We start from the raw sequence: 8882 nt of genomic DNA on the forward strand, positions 1-8882 counted from the left end.
ATGGACTGGGCTTCGTTCTTTGTAGTTTCTTCAAGTCTTGTTCAGAGCAGGAGTCATTCCAAGTTGTGATACATCCGGAAAGGATGTTTTATATGGTGCATCTGTAAACATTGTTGAGAATCGTAGTGGATATGCTAAATTTCTGACATTGGTGGACCTGGGTGGACTCCTGGTCAGAGCTATCCAATTAGTTCCACTTTTTCCAATCATAATTCATAGCCTTGCAAATTATTTATTTTCAAATATATATCCTGTTCTTTTGAAATTTATTATTCAATTTGTTTCCTCCTCCCTTACAGCCATCACTGTGTAAAAAGAATGACTCCTTCAATACCCCAATATCTCGCACAGCACCATACCGGGCAGCATTTTACTAACTGATTCTTTGGGGAAGATCAGTATTTTAATAAATCTGCTTCCCTTCTTTACCGATCCATGGAAAAGCTTAATGATCTGTTGCAGCTTTTTAATTAATGGTCCTTGGGGAACAACTGCTTTCTTTGTTTTTTAAAGCATGTCTAATTACAGTTAGCTGTTAAAGAAACTGTTGGATAGTTAGATATTGATTTAATAGTCCAGATATTTAGATACAAGTGGAACATCTTAAAGTAGGTTTTTTTTGTGCATGCTCATGACATGGGTTGGAGTTTGATACATGCAGCTTTTCCCAAACATTTAAGAGGCACTTAGTCTGGTAGCCACAGTCAGCTGCGGGACACAAGGCTGATGGAATTGGCTACAGTGACTCTTGTTATGACAGAGCAGATGGTAAATGCCCATCTGCCCAAACCCCAACAGGAAACTTGAAACAAGCTGCCACAGCAGTTTGCAATTTGTATATTATGAGGAGGTATCTGAAGTCAAGGTAAGTAAATGTCAGACCTCAGGTGACAATTTAAATACTAAATTTAGGCATGTATTAAAAGAAAGAAAAGCAAGAAAGTGACACTTAAAGACACAAGACCACCTTTACATAGTTCTCAGTACTCCTGTCAACATTCCCCGAATGATTTGGCTTAAATGAACTCAGAGCTAAACCTCCTTTTGATGGCAACAGTCCTCATGGACTTTTAATCCATAAATTCCAGCAATATTACCACACAATGCCCTGCTGCTCTGGGGAAATCTTACACAGGCTTCTCCTCTCTGAGGGAGGAGGCAGCTGATGTTCACAAATCTGGCTCCAGCACACACTCTCTTTATCAAGATCTCATAGCTACACGACAATAGCCTTCATTCGCACTTTAAATACCCCTGTTTCTCCTTGGATCTTCTACTCGTTTTTATACAGCCCGTTAGGAGTTCCTCTTCCCAGAATTGATCAACCTTGTTTTTTTATTACTGTTTGATTCCTATATTTACAAAGTAAACTGATGATTTTGCCTCACACATTTATGATCTCCCAATTTCTGTTGAAATCCAAAAGTCAACTTTAAAGTCACTTCTCTTATCTGCCTAATGTAAATTCCTAGGCGGGTGGGGAGGGATGTTGAGATCTATTTGTTTCTTTACAGCTTAGTTTCTCCACCTGGACTTACCTCATTCCATTTCTCGTGAACTCTAATGCACCCTCATGTGATCAAGTTCGGATAACTTGGACGGCTATTAAACATTTAAATAGATTTCCACCTAGGACTTTCTGATAGATGGGCTCTTCCCGGAAATTAATGGGACTGGCTCGGTTGCAGATTGTGGCAACCCCCCAAATACAAGGGTATATTCCTCGGCATCTGGAATTAGAAAGAAGGTGGCAGCTTTGATTTGATTTATTATTGTCACATGTATCAACCTACAGTGAAAAATATTGTTTCTTGGACATTATACAGACAAAACATACCGTTCATAGAGAAGGAAACAAGAGAGTGCAGAATGTAGTGTTACAGTCATAGTTAGGGTGCAGAGAAAGATCAACTTAATGCAAGGTAAATCCATTCAAAGGTCTGACAGCAGCAGGGAAGAAGCTGTTCTTGAGTCGGTTGGTACATGATCTCAGACTTTTATATCTTTTTCTCGATGGAAGAAGGTGGAAGAGAGAATGTCCGGGGTGCGTGGGGTCCTTAATTATGCTGGCTGCTTTGCCAAGGCAGCTGGAAGTGTAGACAAAGTCAATGGATGGGAGGCTGGTTTGCGTGATGGATTGGGCTATATTCACGACCTTTTGTAGTTCCTTGCGGTCTTGGGCAGAGCAGGAGCCATACCAAGCTGTGATGCAACCAGAAAGAATGCTTTCTATGGTGCATCTGTAAAAGTTGGAGAGAGTTGTAGCTGACATGCCAAATTTCCTTAGTCTTCTGAGAAAGTAGAGGCGTTGGTGGGCTTTCTTAACTATAGTGTCGGCATGGGGGGATCAGGACAGGTTGTTGGTGATCTGGACATCTAAAAACTTGAAGCTCTTGACTCTTTCTACTTCATCCCCATTGATGTAGACAGGGGCATGTTCTCCTTTATGCTTCCTTCGTTTTGTTGACATTTGAGGGAGTGATTATGTTGCCGCACCAGTTCACCAGATTCTCTATCTCATTTCTGTCCTCTGTCTCGTCATTGTTTGAGATCCGACCCACTACGGTGGTGTCGTCAGCAAACTTGAAAATCGAATTGGAGGGGAATTTGGCCGCACAGTCATAGGTGTATAAGGACTATAGTAGGGGGCTGAGAACACAGCCTTGTGGGGCACCAGTGTTGAAGATGATCATGGAGGTGTTGTTGCCTATCCTTACTGATTGTGATCTGTGGATTAGGAAGTTCAGGATCCAGTCACAGAGGGAGGTGCCGACGCCCAGGCCTCAGAGTTTGGAGATGTGTTTTGTGGGAATAATAGGGCAGCTCAGTGGATAGCATTCTCTCCTTGAAGTTGGAAGGTTATCCCAATCTAAAGAAGTGCTGCTTTTCAGTGCTGCACTGTCAGAGGTGCTGTCTTTTGGATACGTTGTTAAACTGAGACCTTGTTAGTTCTCTGTCAGGTGGGTCGATTTCCAGAAGAACAAGGAAGCTACTGGCTGCTTGGCCAACATTTATCCCTCAAATCAACACCAGGAGGAAACAACTTGTCTGGCCATTGTATTTGTGGGAGCTTGCCGGGTGCAAATTTGCTGCTGCATTTCCTAGAATACAACATTGATTACACTTCAAAAATTACTTGTTGTGTTTGTAAAGCACTTTGGGATATTCTGCGGTTGTGAAAAGTGCTAACTTACTTTTGGATGGAGAATGGACTACAGGCATTTTAACCTCCTGGCTCCCAAAACTCCTCTTCTAAGTGAAAGGCTGGCAAAATCAATAGGTAAATTAGAGGGCACAATTTTTAGCTGTGAATGGAGGCAGATTGGGGCAATAAATAAGAGGCAAAGGCCAGTTTAGCACTTCAAATTTTACAAAGAGGTTGGAGCACACCTCGATTTTGATGCACCTTCTCCCACCTTGGCATCTTTTAAGCTAGAATATCCCAAAGTGATTGGTCATCCAGCTTCAAGAGCCTACCCACCACCCTCCCCAATAAGATGGCGAGCTCGCCCACTGGCCATTAATTGGCCGATGCGGAGAAAATCAGAATCAGTGACTGTTTTCCACACACTGGACACAATTCTCCAGTATCGCACCACTGCCAGCGAGAACGGAAAATCTGGCGCTCAGTCAAATCTCCATTCACTGCAGCAGGGCTGGAGAATCCCAGTCGCGGGCGAAGGTGGAGAATTCCGGCCAGTGTCAGCTTCTGATCCACATTTGGGCCTGATGGTGGTGTTCAGAAGCCCAGAGATTCTCATCATTATCAATTCCATTTTCTGATTTCCCATTCACATTATTCAATACCAGGTCTAAGATGAACCTTTCCGTGCCTTATATTCTGCAATTGCGAGCAGAATCTGACACGATTTCAGTACGTACGTGCGTGTGACCCGAACACATGTGAAATTGTACGAGAAGATGTTGGGCGTGTTCTGACATCATCGCACATGTGTGAAATGTTACAATTGGATTCAATTTTTCAAAGTCATCTCAGCTTTTTCATAGAATCCCTACAGTGCAGAAGGAGGCCATTCGGCCCATCGAGTCTGCACTGACAACAATCCCACCCAGGCCCTATCACCGAAATCCCACATATTACCCTGCTAATCCCTCTAACATTCACATCCCGGGACATTAAGGGGCAATTTAGCACGGCCAATCCACCTAACCCACACATCTTTGGACTGTGGGAGGAAACCGGAGCACCCGGAGGAAACCCACGCTGACATGGGGAGAACGTGCAGACTCCCCACAGACAGTGACCCCAAGCCGGGAATCGAACCCAGGTCCCTGGAGCTGTGAGGCAGCAGTGCTAACCACTGTTCCACCGTGCCGCCCTTTTGGCTAAGGTGAAGCATTAGATCAAGCCCAGGAGGGGGCGCAATGCCTCATCTTGTCAGCTTGGATCTTGTTTGATCAAGCAATGTCTTGTCTTATCAGCTTGGATCGAGTTTGTCCCCCATGTGAGGACCATGATTGGACTTAATTTGAATTGGCTTTTTGATGAGAAATAAAGTCCTGAAAGGTACTAAAAATAAACTAAATGGCTCAACAAGTGAGGCTTTATGGGTTGAACTTAGGAATTAAAAAAAGGGGCAGTCACATCACCATAAGTATACTACAGACCCACGAATAGTGAGAGGGATAGAAGAACATATATGTAAACAAATTTCTGCCTGTAGGAATGAGAGGGCAATAATAGTACGAGACTTTAACTCTCCCAATATCGACTGGGATTCAAACAATATGAGGGTGTAAAATTCATTTACTGTGTTCAGGAATTTTTTTTAAACAGTGATAAGCCCAACGCGAGGAGACACAATTCTAGATTTAGTCTTTGGAAATGAAGATGGGCAAGTGGGTGAAATGGCGACCATAAAATCATAGAATCCTATAGTGCTGAAGGAAGCCATTCAGCCATCGAGTCTGCACCGACTACAATCCATCCAGCCCCTATCCCCACAGCCCCATGTATTTACCCTAGCTAGTCCCCCTGACATTAAGGGTCAATTTAGCATGGCCAATCCACCTAACCCGCATATCTTTGGACTGTGGGAGAAAACTGGAGCACCCGGAGGAAACCCACGCAGACACGGGGAGAACATGCAGACTCCACACAGACAGTGACCCAAGCCGGGAGTCAAACCTGGGTCCCTGGCGTTGTGAGGCAGCAGTGCTAACCACTGTGCCACCGCGCCACCCCCATATTGGGGATAGTGACCAAAATTTGATTAGATTTAGTATTATTATGGAAAAGGACAGAGATAAATCAGGAGTAAAAGTTTTAAACTGGGGAAGGCAAATTTTACAAAACTGAGAAGTGATTTGGCTGGACAAGACTGCTAAAGAGTTAACGAGTGGTAATCCAGTGGGAAGCACTAATTAGTGAGATCCTTACGGTACAAGACAGATATGTCCCTTCCAGAAATAAGAATGGCACTGCCAAATCTAGACCCCCATGAAAAACACAGGGGAAGATCTAGCAGAAAAATAAAGTTTATGGTAGTCACAAAAAAATTCAACACTGTTGATAGCCTAGAGGGGTATAGAAAGTAAAGGGATCAATGAAAAAAGAAATAAGGAAATCAAAGAAAGGGCATGAAAAAATATTAGCAAGAAAGATTAAGGAAAACCCAGTATATAAAGAGCAAAAGGATAGTTAAGGAAAAAGTGGGACCCATCAGAGATGAAGAAGGGAACTTGTGTGTAGATGCAGAGGATATGGGAAGAGATTTAAATTAAATTTTGTCTCTGTATTCATAAAGGAAAGGGGTGATGCGGATACAGTAATCCAAGAGGAGCAGTGTGAAATATTGGATAAAATAATCATAATGAGAGAGGAAGTGTTAAGAGGCGTTGGAATTCTTGAAAATGGATAAGGGTCGGATGGATTGTTCACTAGGGTGTTGAAAGTGATGAGGGAGGAAATTGCAGATGTTCTGAGGATTTTTTTCCAATCTTCACTAGGCACAGGTGAAGTGTTGGAGGACTGGAGGAATGCAAATTCCTCCAGAAGGCCTCTTTCTGCAATATAGGGATTCTATAAGTGTTGATCCGTGTAAAAAAGGAAATGCCAAACAATTATAGGCTAGTTAGTCTTACTTCGGTGGTGGGCAAATTGTTAGAACCAATGCTGGGAGATTGGATAAACTGTCACTTAGAAAGGCATGGACTGGATGGGGGCAGTCAGCAGGGCTTTGTTAAGGGAAGTTCATGCCTTACAAATTTGATTTTCTTTGAGGAAGTGACAAGGAGGATCGATAAGAAAAGTGCAATGGATGTTGGTTACATGGATTTTAATAAGGTGTTTGACAAGGTCCCACATGGCAGACTAGTTAAAAAAATAAAAGCCCATGGGATATAGGGTAATGTGACGAATTAGATCCAAAGTTGGCTTCGTAACAGGATAAAAAGGGTAATGGCTGCCCTTAGAAATGGAAAGTTGTTCCAAGCGGTGTTCTACAGGGCTGAGTGTTGGGCGCCCTGCTGTTTGTGTTATATATTAACGATTTGGACTTAATTTAATTTTTAAAAAAATTATTAGTGTTACAAGTGGGCTTGCATTAACACTGCAATGAAGGTACTGTGAAAATCCCCTCGTTACCACATATTGATGGGTTGGTGGAGTGGGCAAATTGTTATAATAATAATACTCCAGCACCTGTTCGGGTACACTGAGGGAGAATTTAGCATGGCCAACATACCTAACCAGCACATCTTTCGGACTGTGGGAGGAAACCAGAACACCTGGAGGAAACTCATGCAGACATGAGGAGAATGTGCAGACTTCACACAGACGGTGACCCAAGTTGGGAATCGAACCCGGGTCTCTGGCGCTGTGAGGCAGCAGTGCTAAGCACTGTGCCATTGTGCTTTCCTTGAATGTGGGGGGCGTGATTAGGAAATTTGCAGATGACACAAAAATTGGCAGTGTAGAGGATTGCTATAATCTACAAAATCATATTGGTGGGTTGGTGGAGTGGGCAAATTGTTATAATAATCTGCCTTCCCATCGTAGAATCCTACAGTGCAGAAGGAGGCCATTCAGCCCATCGAGTCTGCACCGACCACAACCCATCCAGGCCCTTTCCCCACAACCGTATGCATTTACTCTAGCTAGTCACCCGACACTAAGGGGAAATTTAGCATGGCCAATCCACCTAATCTGCTCATCATTGGAACGTAGAAGGAAACCAGAGCACCTGGAGGAAACCCACGCAGGCATAGGGAGAACGTGCAAACTCACACAGACAGTTACCCAAGCCGGGAATTGAACCTGGGTGCCTGGCGCTGTGAGGCAGCAGTGCTATCATAATCTGCCTTCTGTTCGGAGGAGATAGAAGGGAGGGAGAGCGATGTAGTCTGTATAACACCATCAGCCCGTCCACCAAGTAAAATCACTTCAACCTCGAGGCAAGTGTAGGATGGAGGCATTTAGCTATTTATCATTTGGCAGTGGATGAATTTCTATAAAACAACACTAGGGGGCACTCTGGGTATGTCTCTCAACTTCTTGATGCTTTATGAAAAAACTTGGCATTTTTCTTTGGAACTTGCAGAGAATTAGCGAGCAGATGTTGCTGCTGTGTGTCAGATTGGAACACCTCGTGTACATTTACAATTTCAAATGCTAGATTTAGGCTGTAAATGGACTAAATGTGTAGCATGTTAATGGTTGTGTTATCTGATTGCAGATATATTTAAAATGCTTGCTTGGCATTTTTGAAGTGTGACAGTTTCCCATTGGTATTGCACTGTTAATTTAACAGCTCCCATAAACTGTGAACACAGCTATGCTTCAGTCACTGGGGCTGCTTGGCTCAGACTCCCACTAATTCACAAGCCAGGATGTCTTGGATACCTTTTTCACAACGATCATCTGTATAATCTGTCAAGTATATAAAGGTACCTTGCGTCTGTGTGCCATTCCTGTCAATTAGTTTTTCCATTATGAATTCCTATGTACTCGCATGTATAATGGAAACTGTTCATATAGAAATTGCCAGCCTGTAATCACACTCTTTCTCCATAATGAGGAAAGGATTGCGGAGTCAATCCTGCTTAGGAGTGAAAGTAATAGGGCAATTGTTATGGGGGATTTTAACTTGACTAATATTGACTGGAATTGTTATAGCTCTAGCTCGTTAGAGGGGTCAGTTTTTGTTCAAAGCGTGCAGGAAGGTTTTTTGACTCAGTATGTAGACAGGCCAACTAGAGGTGAGGCTATATTGGATCTGGTGCTGGGAAATGAGCCAGACCAGGTGCTAGACTTGGAAGTTGGTGTGCATTTTGGTGATAGTGACCACAATTCGGTTACGTTCACCTTAGTGATGGAAAGGGATAGGCATGAACCTCGGGCCAGTGGTTTTAGCTGGGGGAAGGGTAATTATGAGGCTATTAGGAGAGAATTAGGAAACATAGGTTGGACTAGGAGATTACAGGGACTGGGAACGTCCGACATGTGGAGTTTTTTCAAGGAGCAGCTACTGCGAGTCTGTGATAGGTATGTCCCTGTCAGGCAAGGAGGAATTGGTAGGGCTAGGGAACCGTGGTGCACCAAAAAAGTTTCTTTGTTGGTTAAAAAGAAAAAGGAGGCTTATGTTCGGATGAGACGTGAGCACTCGGGTAGTGCACTAGAAAGCTTTAGATTGGCTAAGAGGGAGTTGAAGAGCGAGCTTAGAAGGGCTAAAAGGGGACATGAGAAGACTTTGGCGGATAGGGTTAAAGAGAATCCTAAGGCGTTCTATAGGTATGTCAAGAACAGAAGGTTGGTTAGGGCAAGTTTAGGGCCAGTTATAGATGGCAGAGGGAAGTTATGTGTGGAACCGGAGGAGATTGGTGAAGCATTGAACCAATATTTCTCTTCGGTGTTCACGCAA

The sequence above is a fragment of the Mustelus asterias genome, chromosome 9 (assembly GCF_964213995.1).
Source record: "Mustelus asterias chromosome 9, sMusAst1.hap1.1, whole genome shotgun sequence".
Classification (NCBI taxonomy): Eukaryota; Metazoa; Chordata; class Chondrichthyes; order Carcharhiniformes; family Triakidae; genus Mustelus; species Mustelus asterias.